This window comes from Ambystoma mexicanum, chromosome 1q (genome assembly GCF_040938575.1).
Source record: "Ambystoma mexicanum isolate Mex_15411 chromosome 1q, UKY_AmexF1_1, whole genome shotgun sequence".
NCBI classification, from domain to species: Eukaryota; Metazoa; Chordata; class Amphibia; order Caudata; family Ambystomatidae; genus Ambystoma; species Ambystoma mexicanum.
In genome coordinates, this window is record NC_090922.1 from 1,202,317,328 (window position 1) to 1,202,340,615 (window position 23,288).

Below are 23,288 nucleotides of genomic sequence, written 5' to 3' on the forward strand. Positions count from 1 at the left end.
CGACGGCCGTCCTTTCGGAACACCGGAGGCAAGCAAGGGGCCTCCAAAGGTTCCGGCAGCGACTCCTCTACCTACGCTCAAGCGGCCCGTTCCTCGTCGCAGGAGGCCTATAGAGGACGGGGCAAGTCTGGAGGTTCCCGCCGTTGTCGCCAGGGATGGCAAGGCGGCCTCGAAACAGGACTGAACCGACCGTGGCGTCAGGCCCCCACTAAAGCACCCCGGTGGGAGGCCGGCTGGCGAAGTTAGTCAGCGTGTGGGAGTCCATCTCCACCGACTGTTGGGTGCTGGAAAACCTGGCCCAGGGGCACGCCCTTGAGTTTCTAAAGAAGTGCCCTCGCGTGCCACCCGTGGCCAGGCAGGAAAACCACGTACCCCAGCTGCTGCTGGAGGTAAGGGCGATGCTCAAGAAAGGTGCCATCGAGCTTGTCCCAAAGAGACTTCGGGCTGCGGGGTCTACTCTAGATACTTTCTCGTAAAGAAGGCAGGAGGTTGGCGTCCCATCCTGGACCTGCGGCGACTGAACAAGTACATCAAGGCTCAGAAGTTCCGGATGGTCACCCTCCAGCACGTGCTGGAGGAGGACGATTTCCTGTCGTTGTTGGACTTGGAGGATGCCTACTTCCACAACCCCATTCTGAAAGGACACCGGAAGTTCCTCAGGTTCATGGTCCGAGGATGGCACTACCAGTTCACGGCCCTCCCGTTCGGATTAAAGTCGGCACCCAGGGTATTCACCAAGTTCATAGCACCGGTGGCGGCATGGCTACGCCTGCAAGGGATCCACGTCTATCCCTACCTGGACGACTGGCTCATCCGAGCAAGGACAAGGGAGCTCGCCGTAGAACACACAGCGAAGCCGGTCCAGCTACCCACGGACCTGGGGTTCTCCATCAACTTCCCCAAATCCCACCTGGTCCCTTCACAGGTTGCCCTGTTTCTGGGAGCCAAGCTCCACACAGTGGCACGGCTGGCCCCGCCGTCCGACAAAAGCCATCCTGGGCAAGGTGCAATGCCTGCTAGCCACGGACGCAGCCAGAGTAAGAGCCATCAAATCCCTTCTCGGGATGATGTCCTCCTGCATCTATCTGGTACGCCTGTGCAGACTTCGAATGCGTCCACTGCAAGAGTTCCTCGACGCACGCTGGATCCAGGCGAGGGGCAGCTTCGAGGACAGGATACCGCTCAACGAGACCTTCCGACGAGCGATCCGGTGGTGGGGCACCCGCACTCATCTGACGGCGGGCGCAGACTTTCAGACCCAGCTCACCAGGTAACTGTGACGATGGATGCCTCCCTGGAAGGGTGGGGAGCACATACCGGAGATCTCCACGCGAGAGGCCTTTGGCTCCCGGAGGAAAAACGGCTTCATATCAACATTCTGGAGCTCCGCGCAGTGTTTTGGGCCCTCAGGTCTTTTCTTCCGTGCCTCAAGGGCAAGGTGGTGCGGATTTTCACTGACAACACCACCACGATGTTCTACATCAGGAAGCAGGGTGGAACCAGATCCCCAGCCCTGTCCAAGGAAGCCCAGGATCTGTGGCACTGGGCCGTCGACCAGGGGATGTTTCTGGTACCCTTTCATCTGGCAGGGATAAAGAACACCATCACCGACTCACTCAGCAGGGAGCTGCGCTCGTGCCACGAGTGGGAGCTACGCCAGGATCAAGTGGATCGACTCTTCAGCCTGTGGGGCAGACCCCAGGTCGATCTCTTCACGACGGCGACGAACTCCAAGTGCCAGAGGTTTGCCAGCAGGTTTCCCCCAACCGAAGAGCATGGGCGATGCTTTTTCGTTCCCCTAGGACAACCTGCTCCTCTATGCTTTCCTTCCGTTGCCAATGCTACTCCGGCTCGTCAACCAGCTCAAAAGGTCCCGGTGCAGGATGATCCTCGTTGCACCGGCGTGGCCGAGACAGGTCTGGTTCCCGGACCTTCTGGATTTATCGGCGTCCCCACCAGTCGGACTACCCGTGGAGGCGAATCTTCTCTCCAGAGAAGGAGGTGCCATTCTTCATCACGACCCGAAGTCGCTGAACTTGCAGGCCTGGCTCCTGCAGCACTAGAGTTTGGGGGATACGATATACCGGCCGACTGCAGAGAGGTTCTTGCAAAGGCCAGGGCGTCCTCAACTCTCAAGTGTTACGGACACAAATGGAAGAGGTTCTGTCTGGTGCCGGGCACAGAAGATTAACCCTCTACGGATTACGACCCCTCAAGTACTGCCGTACCTACTCTCGTTGGCCAAGGCTGGACTAGCTCACGCCTCCATCAAGATACTTCTGGCTGCCATCTCCAGATACACCAGGACAACAGGACGGGTGTCCTTGTGGTCTCATCGCCTGGTGAAGGAATTTATGAAGGGACTATTCCGCTCGTTGCCGCCGGTGAAGGCCCCAGCCCCGGCGTGGGAGCTCAACGTGGTGCTGATTAGGCTCATGGGGGCTCCTTTCGAGCCTATGCATACGGCACCATTGAAGTTCCTATCGTGGAAAACAGCTTTTCTTGTGGCCATCACCTCCGCACGGCGCGTGGGTGAGATTCAGGCCCTATCTTGCAAGCCTCCATACTTTTCACGACACAAGGGTGGTGCTCAGGACGCATCCCTCCTTCATTCCCAAGGTGCCGTCGGACTTCCACCTCAATGAGCCCTTGGTGTTACCCAGGGCTCCAGATAAGGGGAGTACCAGGCCTTTTTACGCATGAAAATCTTATAAATACGCCAGCTTTATTATTTTCCTGCGTACATTTACACACAAGTTTAGAGCAGAGGGCAGTGCAAATGTCAGGTTACTTGACGAAACAAGATTGCAAGCCACCTCTGAAACAGAATGCATTTCTCTGAAGCCTTTCAAAAAAATAAACTGCACACTGATAAAAGGAATATTTCCATTCAGCTTAAGAAGCACTGTGCATGTTTTCCTAGAATTTTAGGAATGTATAATTAATAAGATGGAAAACTAAGTTGTAATTGAGAATATTCTTTTTTTTAACAAGTTATTCTTTTTTACAATGAAAGCAAATCAGTATTGCACAATTGTATTTTTCAGAGTTCCGGTGCTGTGTGCATTATCATACAGAGGCAGATCATTTTTACACTTCTAATTTAATTTACAGTCTAATTATAAAAACAGTGTGTACAATGATGACTATGCACAGTCTAGTTTACATCCAATCAACCTTGCAGTCAATGGGGCACATTACTATTAATGGTCAGTGGCAGCAGAGTCTTTGCTCAAGGGTGAGTCATTGTCATTACACTGATCACAGGTGTTCTAGCCTCTCAAATCTTCAAGACTACAAATAAAACATCCAAACCTGACTCTCAAAGTGCAAGTGCTGTTCAAAAACAAACAAATGAAAGTTACATTGGTAATTGAAATAGAAACTCAGCAAAACCTGTCCCTGTGATAATCCAGATAGGTATTTAACTTTATGTAGCGCTTAATAAATGGTTTGCCGTACTGTGATCGTTATACCTCAGTCGATATTCAGTTAACCAACCTCTGAAGGATGTTAGCCAATAAGATAGCTCAGCTGGTTGAGCACTCATTGCTGTAATCCCTGCGTGATCTGTGGGTTGCGGGTTCGAATCCCGGCAAGTCCAACTCAGCCTTTCCTCCTTTCGAGGTCGATAAAGGAGTACTGACTTTGGTTTGGTGGTAATTGTGATAAATATGTTTTATGTACATCGCTTTGCCAAAAGAGCTATATAAATAACCATTTGACCACTAGATTGGATATAGAATTTAGCATGGAGTCCTTGCCTCTCTGCACTGTTGTATCATAACATTGGCATACCATTAGACCGTAATAGCTCCAGGAAAGTAGGACTTTCATTATCAAAACTCAAAACACACAATACAAATTCATGTATGCTTTACTATATAATTGGCTAGGTTTTGTGATTTCAACATTTAAATATATACAGGAGAGATCAAATGGCCAGAAATAATGAAAGGTGTATTCTGTCACAATGCAGAAAGCAGCCGCATAGTAATGAGTTCCATACAGTTTTTCACACATCAGCTGGATGTTGCATACATTTTACTCTCTTGCGAAGAAGAAAAGTCATTTTTACTCTCTTAAAATCACATTTACTCTCAAAGTTTAAAAATAGAGAGTAAAATACTCCCACCTCAAAATCTTATCTGGAGCACTGGTGTTACCAGTTTTCTTCCCGTCGCCTTCGTCGCAGCCAAGAGGACTTTGCACTCTTTAGATGTAGCTAGAGTGCTGAAGTTCTACGTGGACCGCACAAAGTTTTCGGAAGACGTCACAGCTTTTTGTGAACTTTGGGCCTCTGAATCAAGGGAAAGCTCTCTTGAAGGCTTCCATTTCCAGATGGCTCTCCGGCTGTATCATGCACTGTCACCGGTTGGCAAAAACCGACCGCTGGCCAGCCGTCCGAGAGCCCATTCGACCAGAGCGATCGCTGCTACCAAGGCGTTCTTGTCTGGTATGCGCCTGCTGGATATTGCAGGGCTGCTACGTGGAGGTCGACGCACACCTTCACGAAATTCTACTGCGTCGATCGGGATTCCAGGGAGGAGTCCAGGGTCGGCCAAGCAGTGCTGCATAACCTGTTCGCCTGAAGGGCCTGGTGAAGAGGTAAGAGTTGCTTAATGTTGAGCCTTTTGCCGCCTCCTGTGGTTGTGCATGTGTGTACTGCTATGTAATCTTATATTCATGAGCATGTGAATCCATGCCAGACCCCATGCTGGAGAAGGAACAAGTTACTTACCTGTAACTGTTGTTCTCCAGCATGGGTCTGCCATGGATTCACATGCGAACCCTCCCGCCTACCCCTCTGCGGCTCTTCACTTGGTCATACTGCCACTTTACGTGCTACCAAATCTGAGGATGGCTGCTGGAGGCGGGGCTTAGGGAGAGGGCCGTCATTGGCTGTGGGCAGTATGACCCAGAGATTAGTGATTGGTTACTACTAGGAAAGACAGATCAGAAACTAAACTGATTTTTTTCTGTACCGAGGATTCCCAGCCTGACAACGGAATATTCATGAGCATGTGAATCCATGCCAGACCCATGCTGGAGAACAACAGTTACAGGTAAGTAACTTGTTCCTTATATACGCTCCCTGACCGCATCTGACAGGCAGTCTTCTCAGGTGTCAAAGCACCTGCTGGCAGCCCATTCAAGCAGAAATGGCCAGTGACAGAGCAGAGGAGTACTGGGAGGAGTACTCATATCAGGAGCAAGAGCTGCAGGAGGAGGAAATAGACCTCTCCCAGAGCTTTAAAAAGTTCTGGGAGATTCCCTTGTCAGGGCAGTAGCCCAAGGGGTTCAGCCTATCCAGGACAGGCTGCAAGTCCTGGAGAATTTATTGGGCACTAAGGCTGGCAAAGATGAAGATCCAGGTGAGGGGACCTCCACCACCAAGCCTCTAAAGAATGACCATAGAGGGATTAAAGTGGCCCGGAAGAGGAGACACTCTTCTACCCCCCCGGGCTTAGACATGGGGAAGTGAGAGAAGCCCCAAGAGGCAGCTGATGCCTTTAATAGGCTCAAGGATGCGTTCCTTTCCAGATCAGTGGTGCCCAGCCTCGTACCCCCTACCCCTCAGGAAAGAAGTCTGTCATGAAGTGGTACAGAGAAGAAAGGAGAGAGACAGACTGAAGGAAAAGCCAGCCTGGTGGAGAGTACCCCCGAGGACGATATGTCCGATATGTTTGAACCTGAAGCCATCAGGCATCTGAGATCCACGAACTGGACACCATCCCCTAAAGTAGCACAGGAGGATAGGATAGGCGCAGAGGATAAGGAAACCCCTAGAAAGAGACCAGGTTCAGATTGAGGTCAGAGTGTCCCAGGCCAGAGCTCACGGGAAAGGTAACGGAGACCCCGGAGCTTGACCCCAAAATGTTAACCTTCGTCACGAAGGCTGGTAAGGACACCAGAAGGGGGATGGGGGCTCAAATGGGAATGGGGAAGGGCCCTGGTGAATGGGGAATTACCGGTCCCTCCAACCTTGGAATGGACCGGTAATAACTCCATTCACCAGGGCGGAGTCGGAATGATTTTGGAGGCAGCTATGCCGCAATTAGCGTCGTGGTTACCTCCAAAGTCGGAATGAGGACCATACTCTCCAACCTGCGCTTTTAACACTCCCTCTGTTCTCTCCTCCTCCATCTCTTTGCTGCTTTTGACAGTCAACCACTCCATCCTTCTAAACCGTCTCCATGATACCCTAAGCATCACGGACTAGGCATTGCTGTGGCTGACCTCCTGCCTTTCAAACAGACCTTCCCAGGTGCAAATGGGCCCTTTTATCTCCTCCACCTCACACTCTAGTTGTGGCATCCCTCAGGGCTCTATTCTGTCGCTTTTGCTCTTCAACATCTGCTTGGACCTCCTGATCTCCACTTTCTCCCCTCATTTCCAGTGTTATGCATGTGACACACTGCTCTTTCAAGCAGCCTTCCTCTACCATCTCCTCCTCATCCCTCATACCGGACTGCCTGACTGCTATGGTGCACTGCTAATGATCTCTGCCTTAATGCCAGCAAGAGAGAGAGAGATCCTGCTCATTGGGACGCCTGCCCCTTGGACGCCTGCCCCTTGCTTCCCTCCCACTCTCTGGCCAGACTCCCTGGGTCCCCTCCCCCAGCTGGGAGGCAATAAATCTTGGTATCATCTTTGACTCCTCTCTTTCTCTCCTCACATCGTGGACCTTGCCAAGAAGTCCAATTTTCAGCGGCACCTCCTCAAGGGCATTCTACCTTCCCTCACCCCCCGTTGCCCCTGCCCACAAGAAGCTCAGCATCTCCAGAGCCCTGGTTCTCTCTAGGCTTGACTACTGCAATTGCCTCTTCCTCAACCTGCCATGTTCCTCCCTTCGCCCCTTTTAAACTAATCCAGAATAGGACTGCAAGATTTATCCTTGGCCTCAAGCCCAGGGACCGCATCTCTCCAGCCCTTAAATCTCTCCACTGGCTCCCGGTGACTGCAAGGATCAGATTCCAGGCCCTTTGCATCATCCACAAGGCTGTCTAGGACCCAAGACCTCTTTACATCCAGCTTTCTCTCCCCAAATACCTCCGGGACAGAGTACTTCCGTCTTCTGGCACCAACTCTCTGCAGGTCAAACGGTACTCCAAGCACAGTGTGGGAGGCAGATCCTGTACCTCGGCTGGCTCCTCCCTCTGGAACGGTCTCCTTCGACCCCTCAGACTTGAGCCGGATATTCTTAAGTTACGAAAACTTTCCTACCCTCTCCCTTGCCAACTCCATCTGCCGCTACGACTGGGGCCTGGTCCATTGACAGTCATATGGGGACCAGACCACCCATTATCAGTCCCCCAGCATCCTTTGCCAGCACTTGCCCTCGGGCTCCCTTCCCTGGACTACCCAAGTTGGTCCTCCCTGTCCACTGCACTCATCCTCGCCCCCTTCCCCTGGCACTTGCTGCTTTGGCCCACCCAGCACTTGCCCACCCCCACCCTAGAGGCCCCCCCTACTCTTGCACTTCCCCCTCTATCGCCCTCCCCCTTACCACCTTGTCATGCACTTGCATGGTAGAATTGTCAAAGGCCAATATAAGCGTTCTTTTTTTTTATTCTCATGTCCCCTCTCCCTCTACCCCCATCTTGTGTTGTGGTGCCTGGAAACATATGTGTATAGGTTCCATACAAATGTCCATTAAAGACCACTAAAAAGACCAAGTGCAAAGGTACGTGGAAGGGGATCAGGAAGGCACAGGGAGACCCCAAGAGGCTGTGGTTGGGAGAAAGTGCAGAGCCATCTTCCTCGTCCCAGTGGGACCGAATGGAGAGACCAGTTGAGAACAAAGTGGGGGAAAGAGCACCCCAAAGAGACTGAACGAGAGCCCTGGCAGGATAGTGAACTGGGCCTAGTTAAATATTACAAAGCTGAACAAGGGGTCAGGGACCCGAACATTGAGAAACCAGTTATACATACGAGATACCTGGTGGGTTAGTGAACTGGTTTTAAGAAATCCATCTTACAGAGCTGAGAAAGGTGTCTGGGACGCACACGATGACACGTGAAGTCCAGGGGAAGGGATCCTTTGGCACATGTCACAGAAAGCCCAAGGAGGGGCAGAGATCCTTTTGGCACAAGTTACGAGAAGCCCAAAGAAAGGGAGATATATCCTTTGGCAGAAAACAGAACTTTGATAAACAAGGCAATTTGAAAAGAGCCTGAGAGAGGCTTTGGGAAGGGAGACGCCTTCCCAATATTGTTTTGCAACTAGAAACTTTGCTGAGAAGGTCTGGAGAGCGAGAGACCTCCTCCCCAATCACAGGGAACAACACATGACAGCCTAGTGATGGCTAGGGGAACAAGGATATTCCCCCACCATTTATGAACTGCCTGAAACACCCCAAAGGGGAGGGAGTCATCCTGCTAGAAGCAGGGTACAATCTAGTTGTTGGTTTTTATTGAACTGCAAGGGATGGAAATAGGTTTGGGGCATAGGACAGTGGACTATTTACTTTTGACAGGCATTCTGACGTTATCCTTAAGGATGTCTTTGTGTATGGGGCTACCTGTATGCAGTGAGGGGGGGTGAGGGGGATGTACTTCCCAGGATAGGTTATATAAAACCCATCTGACTTATTCCAGGTAGCCCAGGTCTTTTCCTTTAATGTGCTGAAGGTATGCTTGGGAAAAACCCTGTGGGATACTTTAATTTCTTAAGTGATCACATGATAACTGTATGCTTCACATTTTCCTCTGTCTATATATATTTTTGCTGCTCATACTTGAAGGTCAAGTTCTTATTGACCTAACCTATGGTAGTTCCTCAAAAGCTGCTGTCCTTCTTGCAATTAAGCTACTGCGTGCTATTGTTTTCTTGTGGTTTGTTTTAAATGGTCAGTGCTAGCAAGAGCGTACAGAACAACTTTTCAAATGAGTTACTGATCATTTCTGATAAATAAAAATGCTAATGCAACTCGATATATAAATAAGTATTGGCTAATACAACAGTTTGTGCATGCATTAAGTAGACATTTGCCAGGTTTCACCTTGCGGCCATATGCCATGGTACAAGCATTATCTTTCACATCATAAAATGGGTATTAACTGTCATACGCTATTAAATGCAGTGAAAATGCCCAGGTGTTCACATCATTGCCAACCTATAGCTTGGGCACAATTTGGAAAAAAGGCTTTCACAGATGCAGGCGACCACCACCCATTGTACTGTAGCAGAGAGTGATATACTCCCCCAGACCCTGTCAGCATGTTCTTGGTGAAGTATGCTTGTTGCTCGAGTCAGAATGCTCGCCTTTACTGGCCGAGCTAAGTCATGAAATCACAGGCAATGTCTGTCTGAGATTCTTTAGATATCTTTGTTGTTCACTTTTTTGACGACTTACATTTACTTCACATTACTTATCATTTTGATTGTACTCTTTATCAAAATAAATAAAACATTAAACTAAAAAAAGAACTTATTAGATATGTAACAGTTTGTCACTTGCTGTTCCAGAGATAATTACCATGTGAAAAATGTACATTTGGACTACAATTTTTCTTTTGTATTAAGACAGATAAATGTACTTAAAGTTATGTTAAGAAGTAAAAAGAAAATGTTTATGTAGTCAGGAAGTCCACAGGATTATGTTCTGCTCGGTTGTCTTATACCACGCACCGTTCCCATTGGTATGGTCTCCAGGTGCTCTCGTGGTTCTGTAAGAGTGCGGGTTGGGGTAGGCTAGTTGGAGGAGAGGGAGTAGGATGGAGATGGTGCCTTTTCGATTGGTGATTTTCTGTTGGTGCTTTTCTATTGGTGCTTGTAGAAGCAGGAGGAACTGGCGGCTAGTGCGGGTAAGGTTTCATGGGGTGTTTGGAATGTGTGAACTGGTGCTATTGTGTCTGAATGGGCAGCGTCTAGTGATGGGGTGTTTGCAGCTGTTCATTTTGTGGTGTATGGGTGGTTGTGTGTTTCTGTGGAGACTAGGCAGATCTGGAGTGTGATGCTGGAAATACCTCATAGAGGTTCTTGTCCTACCACTTCTGTGTGTGTTCTGTTTTCTGCGACTAAGGTCAAGCCTAGACCTCTGGCAGTGCAGCTCTTTGTGTTTTCCTTTTGGTGAACAACGCCCATGGATACCCTTATGGCATCGATGGGTGGGGGGTACATCCTTGTAGCACTTATGTGCGTTTGTGGGCACTTGTGTGTTGCCCACAGAGCCGGGTATGGGCTTCCCAGAGGCTGTGTTGTGGGGACCTGTAGGAATGGAGTCTGAAGTGAACTCAACATTCTGTGTTATGGGTGTCTGGTTCCTGTGTGTGTGATACAGTGCATGAGATAGCTCTGACTGAAACTGACATGTAGTGTGCTGAAAAGCTGGGTACCTACCCCAATCCACATTCTTTGTTATGGCTGTCTGGGTGGAGTGAATGGCCTGAAGGCCTGTGAGCCTGATTATCTGCCTGCCTACATGAATGCCCTTCTGCGTGATTGGCTGACTGAGCCTGGCTCAGCCAGAGTGAATGACTACAAATGTGTACATCTGGAGACCTCTCTCACCAATTTGTTCAGAAGCTGAAGTTGAAGCCAGAAGAAGCTGCTCCTTGAAGCCCAGCTGGAGGAGAAGACTGCTGCTGCTGCATTTCTTCATGTAATCCAAAAGCTGCTGGGCTGATCCAGAGAGGACCTGTAAAAGAGACCTCTCCCTGAGCTAAAAGGGACCATTGTGCAACCTGCTACTCTTCGTATGAAGTGTCCTGGAAGCCAGTCCTGTGTGCTTGTCATCCGGAGAAGGGGTCTTTGGGAAATCCTGAATAGGAGTGCCCGGACATCTCGAGTCAAAGTCCATTGGTGTCAACCATGGTCCGGAGGTGTGTTTCGTGACCGCTGAAAGTCGTTGCAGTCTACCGCCCAGAAGAGGGGGTACCCTGGCATAGTGCTGCTGAACACCCGGAGCTGCTAAGAACATTTCAAGGGACATCCTTGCCATCATCACAGACCCGCCGGAGAGTGTAGAGTCGCTGAGTGCAGAGGAAGGTCTGTTTCCCACCACCAGAAGCTAACGAAGACGTCCCGAGGGTCCAGACTTGGTGAGGGTCCGAGGCCCTCTCCAGCGGTGAGTCCAGGTCTCCAGAAGCTGCCCAGAGGTCCATGCTGCGGCTGCAGCACGGAAGAAACTAAAGTCGGAAAACTGTGATATTCCAAAACCACACACCAAAAGTGACCTATGCAACCGTCGCTGACAGAAGTCATCAAAGGGTTTCAGGGGTCTTATACTCATCTGCCAAGCCTTTAAGGAGCCCACAGCAAGTTTCATCTTCACAGGACTTCTGCAGTCGGAGAAATCATCGACCAAAGGAGATCACTGTGAAGAGCAAAACTGCTGCCCTTCAAAAAGACTTTGGTTCAGTTTTTCTTCTTGGACACAGCTTCCCAGAGGCTCCTTCTTCCAAGGGGGGGGCACCCTCCTCCGAGGGAATCATGAAGTGAAACCAAGATACTCTATCACTTCGCCAGCCAAGGCACCAGAGGTACTGTGACGAGGAAGAAAATCTTCCAGCCTCAGGAATCGTCCACGTGTCCCAGATTCGTCTTGGATTCTATTCTCCTGTGGCCTCCCGGGTACTTTGGAGTGGTAGAACCTTTTAAAGAAAGCAGAAGGTTATTGAACATTATTGGCATGGCTGTAAATACTTTTAAATAACTTTTCCCTTACAGGTTGCCTGGGTTGGGTGGGTGTCTTCACACAAAATTGTGTATCTAGTCTAAAGAAGGCATTCTGCCACTGTTAACTAACCTGGCGTTCCTCCCTGGTCTATGCTGATACACCACACTTAAGAATTCACAGACCTATTTAAAACAGTCTGCGGTTAGTGCATATATTAATGAATTTGAGTATTGTGTGGTACCACATAGTGTATATAGCTGCCATTCTTTGAATAGGTTTTTCCAAGTACAAAGTGTTCTTATTTAAATGTATATATATTCCTGAATCTTATTTTATATAAAGAAGCTGTGTGTTGACATTCTTTTGTGGGGACTTGGGCACTCACTGGGCCTCATCACGAGTTGGGCGGTATCCCAAATAGGATACCACCCAACTTTATTTGCGTTAGCGACCACCCGTCCGGCGGTATTACCGCCGAATCATGGGTTGGGTGCTAACTGTTTCTCATGAACAAAAACCTGAGTGGGACCACGCTCACTGATTGCTCTTGTAGAAAAGCTGCTATGCTTGTCAAAAATGTTTTCCATTAGTTGATTAGTTCTTGAAAAAATTACATGAATGCTTTAAATAAAATGCCCAAATCGTTTTTAACCCTAGTTCAGGAAGGCAAAATGCATTTTCAGCAGTTTTAGCACATTAGTCGATGAATTTCGGAAAGGCTTCCATCTTCAGGGCTGGGCTCTTTGTAATCACAGCACGTAAATTACAAGTATGGTGTGCATATACATAGTGATATCCGTGACATTGAGACAGTAATCAAATAAATATATATACTGCAATTAAGGCAATTGCCAGGATAAAAGAAAAAAGCAAAGGAACAATGACATGGGCAACATGAGTAATTGGGTAAGTAATGTGCATATAGGTGTAAGTCTGGAAGAAGGATAGTCAAAGTACCTTAGCTGATGAATCGCGGTATCTGTAAACGTAATGTTATGGGTTACAGGATGTTTGATGGAGAATGCAGTAACATGGGAAGAATGGAGATGCCCTTACCTGGGCTGCGTTGTGTGTGGTCCCCAATTGCTGCGCGATGCAGATTTGTAGGGGATCGATTCTTTAGGTACAACATATCCATTGGTTGCAGAAGAGCAAAGTGCTTGATAATCATCGGGCTGAAGGTGTTTTGTCTCTTTTTGTATTTATGTTGCAAGTCTATTTTGTTCATGGCGCTCCGATGACTGCAGGCTTTCAACACTTTATAAATAAACAAACAAATAAAATCAGATCGGAAGTGGTACTCACCTGGTGAAGTTAAGTTATCGGGCTGCTCGCAAGAGAGGACCTCTCGTGCAAACGCCAGGTTTGATGTTTGTATTGTTGCCCTGGAGACCACGGGCATCGCAGCGCCACACTCTTGATAGCATGGCGACGTCATAGGCACCTTGCGTCCCGGTTTCTCTGAGGGGAAAGAGGCGCCGGGAAGGGGGCAGGTCCTGGTAAAAGAAAGACATGGATGGGTGTGACATCTAATACACACATGCAAGACAAATTCCAGTTTGCAATGAAAGTGAGTGAAAAAGAATATTGGAATTTCTCCAGCATGGGGTCTGGCATGGATTCACATGCTCATGAATAATCCCCCGTCATCAGGCTGGGCATCCTTGGTAAAGAAAAAATCAGTTTGTTTCGTTTCTGAACTGTCTTTTTACTAATAACCAATCACTGGTCTCTGGGTCATAGTGCCCCCAGCCAATGACTGCCCTCTACCTAAGCCCCTCCTCTGGCAGTCATCTTCAGATTTTTACCGCACTTTCAAGTGTTGGGAGTCCTCGTGCTATAGCTCTCGAGCTTTTACTGCTTTTTCGCTCTTTTTCAAGATTTTCTCATTTTTCGGTTAAATCGAGCCTCAAGCTCTGTTTCTTCTTCCGATCAACGGGGACCTGTTTCGGAATTTCCACCGCCCCTCAAGGGTGAAGTTTTCGTCGAGTGACGCTTCTTGGAGGATTCCAGAAGATCTGAGGCCTACCATGGATGCGGCCCAGGACAAGGGTAGCTCGACGCCCGGATCCAAGCTGTTCAGGAACTGCCCTGGATGCGTTTTACAGAATGTTTTCAAGGAGGACGAGCATTCGAGATGTCTCTACTGCCTTCATGAGGACACAGCGCACGTGGAGAAGGACTGTGCGTTCTGCAAGAACCCATCGGAACGGACCATGAGGGATTGTCGTTCCCGCCTCGCCAGCTGACTGGAGAAGGGCCCAGCAGGTGAGAAGAATAAAAGGTCAGAGCGGTCTTCTAAGCCCTGTGAAGGCACCCCAGTGACGGGGGCCCAACAGAAAGCTAAGCACCATGAGTCCGCGGGCACCAGGCGCGCCGAACGGTTGGGCTCTTCAGCTGCCAGGCAGGGCACACCTTCCACGGCACCATCAACCACGAGCCAACGCTCTTGTCCGGGAAGAGGAAATCCGAGAACCCGGGTAAGCTTCTGGAAAGGCCCCAGTCGATCTCAAAGGATTCAGCCGAGGGGGAGCTAGGCGGTGACCCTCCCCCCAAGGTGAAGGCTTCAAGCGCGCCCAAGGTGGTGAAGGCCTTGATTCACCCGGCTAAGGCCTCTATCGAGGGAGTCGCGGCGACCCTGGCGAAGCCTGTGGAGGCTACACCAGTGGAGGCGACCTCGGGGCCCAGAGTTTCCCTGCCACCGTGGAGGGAATACTCTTTCCAGCCCATCGACAAGACCCCGGTGGAAAAAGAGGGGGGCAGGCGGCCACTACGGACACGGATTCAGCCTCTGAGGAGGAGCTGGTGCAGGCCGTGAAGAGCCTCAACGAGAGGTTCGAGAAGGTACGATCCCACGGGAGAGATCCCGAAGAGGTGGTCGAAGATCGCGACGGAGGCGCCGACGAGGCCCCTGTGGAGGAGCGGCCAGCCCTCCTGTCGCAGCCATTGCCCGAGCCTCAGGACAACTCGGCGGCAATTTTGATGGCGATCCAAACCTTATGCACGGAGATAAGGACGAGATTACCACGAACCCCGGCGGATGATCCAGAGCCGGGCCCGTCAGGAAGCCCTCCGAACAAGCAGAGGAGAGTTCATCCCCCCTGCCCTTCATGCCCTCGCGCCCCTCAGCGCCTTCATCTCCCTCTCCGGATCCCAGGGATGACACAGCGACGGACACGACGACGGGCACGGATGACGACGGGGACGGATGACGACAGTGGTGACGACGGAATGGACCTTCCATCACCACCCCCTCGGACTTCCCCACCCGATGAAATTGGCTCCTTTCATGCCATGATCGCCAGGGCGTCCAAGCTCTCCCAGCTCTGCCCCGAGGAACAGAAGAAGGAAGGTTTCCTCCATCAACGGCGAGAGGCCAAGAGAAAGACGGTCCTTGCGGTACCGTTACTCGAAGATATCTGGGACGAGGGACTTGCGGTCCTGAAGAACCCGTCCACGATGCCTGCCAAGAGGGACCGGTACGAGAAGAAGTACCAGGTCCGCGACGCCGCCCCCTTGTGCCTCAGGGCTCAGCCGACGCCGGATTCAGTCGTCTCAGCGGCGGCCAAGAAGAAGGCGGCGGGGGAGACGGCTTCATCCTCCACTTCCCCACCTGACGGCGAGGGAAAGAAATTGGACGCCATGGGGCGACTGGTCATCTCGTCAGCAGCGACGACCATTAAGGCGGCCAATGCCTTAGCGATTGTGGCCCGTTACGACAGGGAGCTATGGTACAAGATAGCTCCCCTACAGGACTTCATACCAGACAAGAGGGTGGAGGCCCTAGAGATTCTGCAGGAAGGTGAGGTGGCATTGGACCACGCCATAACGGTGGCAACGGGCATTGCCGACACCGGGTTTCGCCAGTTAGGCAACAGTGTTTGCCTTCTTCGACGAGGCTGGCTCAAGGCGACACCGTCAGGACGTGCAGACCAGGGTGTTGGACATGCCGTTCGACGGCAACAACCTGTTTGGGAAAACGGTGGATGAGTCGCTGCAGGCCATCAAGGCTGACACAGACGGCCCGAGCCCTGGGAGTCCTTCAGCAACAACGGCCCTTTCGGAGCGCCAGAGGCAGATAGGGGGCCTCCAAGGGATCAGGAGGTGGTTCCTCTACGTACCGCCAGGCGGCCCGTTCCTCGTCCCAGGAGGCCTACAGAGGTTGCAGCAAACGAGGAGGATCTCGTCGTCGCCAAGCAAGATTGAACCGGCCGTAGCGTCGGGCCCCCACCGAAGTGCTTCGGTGGGAGGCCGGCTGGCGAAGTTCATCAACGTGTGGGAGTCCATCTCCACCGACCGTTGGGTGCTGGATGTCCTGGCCTACGGGCACACTCTCGAATTCCAAAAGGTGTCCCTGCATTCCTCCCGTGGCCAGGAAGGAAAATCACGTCCCTTAACTGCTGTTGGAGGTAAAGGCGATGCTCAAGAAAGGTGCCATCGAGCTCGTCCTCAAGAGGCTCCGGGGTTCCGGAGTATACTCAAGATACTTCCTCGTCAGAAGGAAGACAGGCGGTTGGTGCCCCATCCTGGACCTACATCGGTTGAACAAATACATCAAGGCACAGAAGTTCAGGATGGTCACTCTCCAGCACGTGCTGGGACAGCTGGAGGATGGCGACTTCCCATCGTTGTTGGTCTTGGAGGATGCTTACTTCCACATCCCCATCCTAAAAGGGCACCGAAAGTTCCTCAGATTTGTACTTCAAGGACGCCACTACCAATTCAGAGCTCTGCCATTCGGATTGAATTCGGCACCCAGGGTGTTCACCAAGTGCCTAGCACCAGTGCAGGGGATCCACGTCTACCCCTACCTGGACGACTGGCTCATCCGTGCAAGGACAAGAGAACTCGCCGTCGAGCACACGGCGAAGACCGTCCGCTTACTCACGGAGCTGGGTTTCGCCATCTACCTGAAATCCCATCTGGTTCCGTCGCAGGTGGCACTGTTTCTGGGAGCGAAGCTCGATACACTGGAACGATTGGCGTCTCCGTCGGAGGAAAGGACGAAGGCCATTTTAGGCAAAGTGCAGCGCCTGCTAGCCACGGACGTGGCCATGGTGAGATCCATCAAGTCCCTCCTCGGAATGATGTCCTCATGCATCTACCTAGTGCGCCTGCGCAGGCTACGGATGCGTCCTCTACAGGAGTTCCTCGATGCCCGCTGGATGCAAGCGGCGGGCAACTTCGAAGACCAGATCCCGCTCAACAAGGTTTTCCGTCGGGCGATTCAGTGGTGAGGCACCCGTGCACACCTCACGGCGGGCACGGACTTCCAGGCCCCGGCACATCAGGAGACGGTGACGACGGACGCATCCCTGGAGGGATGGGGTGCGCGCACCGGAGATCTCCACGCAAGAGGCCTTTGGCTCCCTGAAGAGAGGTCTCTCCACATCAACATCTTGGAGCTCTGTGCCGTGTTCTGGGCGCTCAAGTCGTTCCTCCCGTCCCTGAAGGGCAGTGTCGTGAGGATCTTCACCGACAACACCACCACGATGTTCTACATCTGGAAGCAGGGTGGCACCAGATCTCCAGCCCTATCCAAGGAGGCCCAGGATCTGTGGCAATGGGCCGTCGCCCAGGGGATGTTTCTGGTTCCCTTCCATCTGGCAGGAATAAAAAACACCATCGCCGACTCGCTCAGCAGGGAGCTGCGCTTGTGCCACAAGTGGGAACTACGCCAGGATCAAGTGGATCGGCTCTTCCAACGATGGGGCAAACCCCATATCGACCTGTTCGCGACGGCGACAAACTCAAGTGCCAGAGGTTCGCCAGCCGGTTTCCCCAGCCGAGGAGCATGGGCGACGCTTTCTTGTTCCCCTGGGACGGCCTGTTCCTGTATGCGTTTCCTCCGTTGCCGCTGCTGCTTCGACTCATCAGCGAGCTCAAGAGGTCCCAGTGCAGGATGATCCTCATTGCACCGGTGTGGCCGAGACGGATCTGGTTCCCGGACCTTCTGGACCTCTCAGCGTCCCCACCAGTCAAGCTATCGACGGACGCAGATCTTCTCTCCAGAGAGGGAGGCGCCATTCTTCATCACGACCCCGAGTCGCTGAACTTCCAGGCCTGGCTCCTGCAGCACTAGAGTTTGGAGGGTATGATATCCCGGCTGACTGCAGAGAGGTTCTTGCAAAGGCCAGGGTGTCCTCAACTGTCAAGTGCTACAGACATAAGTGGAAGAGGTTCTCTGTCTGATGCCGTGCACAGAAGATCAACCCTCTACGGATTACGGCACCTCAAGTGCTACCGTACCTACTGTCGCTGGCCAAAGCTGGACTAGCTCACGCTTCCATCAAGATACATCTGGCAGCGATCTCCCGATACACCAGAACTACAAGGCGGCCGTCTTTGTGGTCACATTGACTGGTGAAGGAATTAATGAAGGGACTGTTCCGATCGTTCCCACTGGTGAAGGCTCCAGCCTCGGCCTGGGAGCTCAACGTGGTGCTGACCAGGCTCATGGGGCCGCCATTTGAGCCCTTGCATTCCGCTCCGTTGAAGTTACTGTCGTGGAAGACAGCGTTCCTTGTGGCCATCACCTCCGCACGATGCGTGGGAGAGATTCAGGCCCTATCCTGCAAGCCTCCATACTTGACTTTTCACGATACAAGGGTGGTGCTGAGGACGCACCCCTCTTTCATGCCCAAGGTGCCGTCGGACTTCCATCTTAACGAGCCCTTGGTGTTGCCAGTTTTCTTTCCGTCGCCTTCATCGCCGGCTGAGAGGACTTTGCACTCGCTGGATGTAGCTAGAGCGCTTAACTCTTCGTTCGGTCCATGTAGAACTTTTCGGAAGACATCACAGCTGTTTGTGAACTTGGACCTGTGAACCAAGGGACGGCTCTCTCGAAGGCTTCCATTTCCAGATGGCTCTCCGGCTGCATCATGCACTGTCATTGGTTGGCCAACCGACCGTTGCCGGCTGTCCGAGAGCCCATTCGACCAGAGCGATCGCTGCTACTACGGCGTTCTTGTCTGGTGTGCCCCTGCTGGACATCTGCAGGGCTGCTACATGGAGGTCGACGCACACTTTCACGAGATTCTACTGCGTCGACCGGGATTCCAGGGAGGAGTCCAGAGTCGGCCAAGCAGTGCTGCGCAACCTGTTCGCCTGAAGGTGGGCCTGGTGAGGAGGTAAGAGTTGCTTAATGTTGAGTTTATGTAATGCTTAATGCTGAGCCTTTTGCCACCCCCCGTGGTTGTGCATGTGTGTACTGCTATGTATTCTTATATTAATGAGCATGTGAATCCATGCCAGACCCCACGCTGGAGAAGGAACAAGTTACTTACCTGTAACTGTTGTTCTCCAGCATGGGTCTGGCATGGATTCACATGCGATCCCTCCCTCCTTCCCCTCTGCGGCTCTTCACTTGGTCATACTGCCACTTTATGTGCTACCAAATCTGAAGATGGCTGCCAGAGGAGGGGCTTAGGTAGAGCGCAGTCATTGGCTGGGGGCAGTATGACCCAGAGACCAGTGATTGGTTATTAGTAGAAAGACAGTTCAGAAACAACTGAAACTCATTTTTTCTTTACCAAGGATTCCCAGCCTGACGACTGGGAATATTCATGAGCATGTGAATCCATGCCAGACCCATGCTGGAGAACAACAGTTACAGGTAAGTAACTTGTTCCACACGTTGCATGTGATCACAAATTAAACCTTACATGTTGACACCACACCTGTAGGGCAAAAATGCGTTCAAGAGAGAGGCTAATATTAAGATGTGCAGAGATTTTATGTATACGAGTGTCTCGCTAATAAAAATAGTACAATCATAAATAGGTATCAGAGAGATAAAGTACATGGATCAAAATCCCAGTAATACACTATAATAATTAGGCCTGAGAAAGGGATTAGAGAAAACACCACAAAGCTATAGAGAACATGTACAGAAAAGCAAAAATGCAAAACTAGTCAAGTCTGTCTCCAGGTCTCACAGTAGGATGGTCTCTAGAGTTTCTTCAAAGATGGTTGTACTGTGCAGTCAAGAGCATTCCTGGGGTCAACAGACTCTGGTGAGGATTGTCAAATAAAACGCATGTAGTTCTCTTCGTTAATACCATTTGTTGTCAATATCCCAAGATGTTCAATCCACTACGTTTCTCTCTGAATACACTTCTTGGTCATATTTTCATGTTGGTTTTGTTTAGTCACTGCTTCGACAATTTTGAATTCTTAATTGGGAAATGTTATGTTTCATTTCATGCCAGTGTCTGGCTACTGCCGAGTTGGGATTCTGGTTTCTAATGCATGATCTATGTTCATTCCATCTTAGTTTGGCGGGCTGCTTAGATTGGCCAATGTAGTACAGGGTGTCCAGTCAAATGGTCGACACAATTTGGTCGACAGGTCAAATGGTCGAATTTGTATTTTATTTATATATATATATTAGGTTTTCATTTAGGGGGAAAAAGGGGGTTTTAGAAAAGAAAAGGGGGTTTTGGGGTGGGGGACCCCCCCCCCCCCCCCCAAAATGTGGAAAAACAAAAAAAAAAATTCCACCATTTGACCCGTCGACCTTTTGGTGTCGACCATTTGTCCTGTCGACCATTTATTTTTGACCAAATGACCTAGAACCGTAGTACAGCCCACATGGGCATTTAATGGAATATATTATGCTAGAGGTGTCACACGTGGCATAATCTTGCAATTTGATTTTCTCTCCTGTGCGTGGGTGGTTGATCGTGCTGCCTTTGGGGACGAACCCGCAGTTTGTGCAGTGTAGACATGGAAATATCGCCATGCGTGTCGTGCTCTGCTTGTGTATGGGAGGACTGGTAGTGACAAGTTGATCTCTAAAGTTCCTACTCCTCTGATATGCAAACACTGGTGATTCTATTAAGAGATGTTCAACCCAGAGGTCGCAGGTCATTTTTCTTGATAATAGATTTGATCCTGTTACTTTGAATAGAGAGCGTGGATACATACACTAATGGAGGTGTACTTGTGGTTTTTTTCTGTGAGAGTAAGTTGTTGCGCTGTATTTTGTCAGCCTTGATGGTGGCTGCATCAACCTCTTGTGCTTTGTATCCATGGGCAATAAGTTTTCTCCCCATTTCTGTTATCTTGCGGGTGTAGTGTTCTGGATCACTCACAATTCGTTTTATTCGCAGCATTTGGCTGTATGGCAGATTGTAAATGAGACTAGGTTGGTGGAAACTCAGTCTGTGAAGTAAATTGTTGTGATTATATTTTTTTGCAGTAAATATTGGTAGCAAACCCATTGACTTCTGCCTTAATTGTAATGTCTAGAAAGTGTATATGAGCATGGAAATTACCTCTGAGCTGTGGTCCAAGATATGTATGGAGGCCTCAAGGGTATCAATCGCCACACACCACAAAGCTTCTGCATAGGTGGCAATATGGCCCCCATAGGCTGTCCAAGATGTTCCAGATGGTGAGTCCTTTGTGCTGGCGGGACTGTGGTCAAAGAGCAAATTATTGGCATATGTGTTGGGGATGCCCCAGAGTGAAAGTGTTTTGGGCTGAAGTGCTTGGCTGGATGAAGGATATAGAAGGGATCCAACGTGAGCAAACGCCCCTTCTTGTATTGTTTGGGCTGGAGAGAAATGAGGATGTATATGTGAGAGCGACAGGGGTGGTCTCCCCCTTATTACTAGCCGCCCGAGCATGTTTAGTTATAAAATGGAAGGCGGATGTCACCCTGAGCAAGAAGGAGTGGGAACAGGTGGCAACCAGCATTTGTGTGATGGAAAGGATCACTGCTGGTCTTCACGGGAGATCCGCACAATGAGACATTATGGAAGGACTTTGTTGACATGTATGTTCCCAGTCTCTAAACAGTGCAACATAGATAAATGTAGTTATATAGATACTACTGGGCAGGACCCTAGGCATGCCCACCAAATGGAGAGCACTCTTGAATGTACTTTGGGGCTCCCCTTGATTGCTGCACACCAATTTACGGCATGGGCACAAATCTGCAAGCATGATGGTTTTCTGTGGACAAAGACCTATAGAGTGAATTTTGTATTCAGTGGGGAGGAGGGAGGGTGAGGGAGGAATTTGAATTGGGGTACGGTTCTATAATTCGGAGAGGGGAGGGTATACTGAATGTTATTTCAATCTGTGACAATGCTCAGTTTGCATGCACCATTATGCTGTTACTATATGTTATGTCAAAACTTAAAACTAAATTTGAAAAAAACATCCATCAGCAAATGAGCGTTCCTCATGTCTTTCATCACGCACATTACCAATCTTAGTTATTGCGCTCTTTATACAATGTTGCAGCTTGCAACTTTGCCTTCGTCACAGACCGGTCTTGCATTGGTCTCCCCAACTCACCGGCTGTGTTTATCTTTCTGGCGCTGTTTTAATCTTAGAGCCAAGGACGGTACAACAGTGCCTGCAGTTCCTCCCCGTCTCGGTCAGCCGTGCAGGAGGGCCCTGGGTATCTCTGACACACAATACAGGATTCTTCAGTCTTGTTTCCTGGCCTTATGTTTTTTAATCAGAAGGGTTCTGAAAAGCAACAGTTTCTCGCCGAAAAGGTCAAGGGTATCTCCCTCCTTGTGTACTTTTCTTGGTTTGCCATCTATCTTCCCTCGTTCAGCTGCCAGCGGGAAAATACTGTTCGTTCGTGTGCTTTGCCTCGCGCAGAGTGCGAGTGATTACCAGTAATTGCCTGACCATAGTAGTGTGATATGTCGTGTACGATGCTCGGGTGTGAGTCTGTTTTCCACCAAGAGTGGGCTGTCTGTGTGAAAGTGTTTGTGAAGGGATAGGGGGCCGTTGGGTAGAGTTCCTAAATATCCTACCGGGTAGGATGGGGTAAAGGTGTTACAGGGAGGGGGATACCACATCTAGCTATCAGGTGTCCCACTCCTCAAAGACCCCTCACCCAGATGATCCTCCACACTGGTCCAGCCCCAGGAACTGGATCCAAAAGCGATGGCCATGTCCTAGCCACCTGGATGACCGATCCCACAGTACTAGCGGGTGGGACACCTTCTGGTTTCTCACATACCCTTACACTATGCGATGCGGATACACTTGATCTTTTCCAAGGTCCCTCAATTTTAGAACCTTAGAGAGAGCAAGGGAAAGATGTATCTGGGGATTTTTGCATATTCCTTAGGTTTCTTTTCCTCCGTTCCGATATAGGCATGGTGTTCCTATTTGTCTCCCGAATGTATCCTACAAACTGGGATTGAGGTGGTGATTTTGTTGTTGGGTATTGCGGAGGCTTTGTAGTTAACTTTTGGGGAATGGTGGGTTCCTGAGATTCTGTTTCCGTCCACTCCCATAATGCAGAGGTTTGGGAGTAACAGTCAAATTGCCAGCAATTATGAGGCATAAATTCCCTATGGGGTTTTGGAAGTTCTTGTAAAAGAGTGGAGAATGCAGGGAAATCCCTTCCCACTTTGACTTCTTCGGGGAGCCCAGGAATAATGGCCGACACCACCTGTGATTCTCCTCTAATCTTAATGTACATGGGTATCTTGGGATAGACCTTGTTATCTCTGTGTACACATGTGACTCTAGTTAGAGTGCATTCACTAGGTCTGATATAACCAAATCGGCCCTTATGGCAGTCTGCTTGCTGCCTGCATCAATTAGCGCCTTTGAGGTCTTCGAATTCACCAGGGCTTTTTCATATGTAAAGTCAGTTGAAGACTGACATAGACATATGCTGAAAGT

General features: G+C 50.3%; 1 protein-coding gene across 2 annotated transcripts in view; it reads left to right on the plus strand.

Moving 5' to 3' along the window:
- Nucleotides 1–23,288, plus strand: part of GNG12 (G protein subunit gamma 12) — a 348,877-nt gene that overhangs the window by 301,279 nt on the left and 24,310 nt on the right. The gene's annotated exons all lie outside the window — the stretch shown is intronic.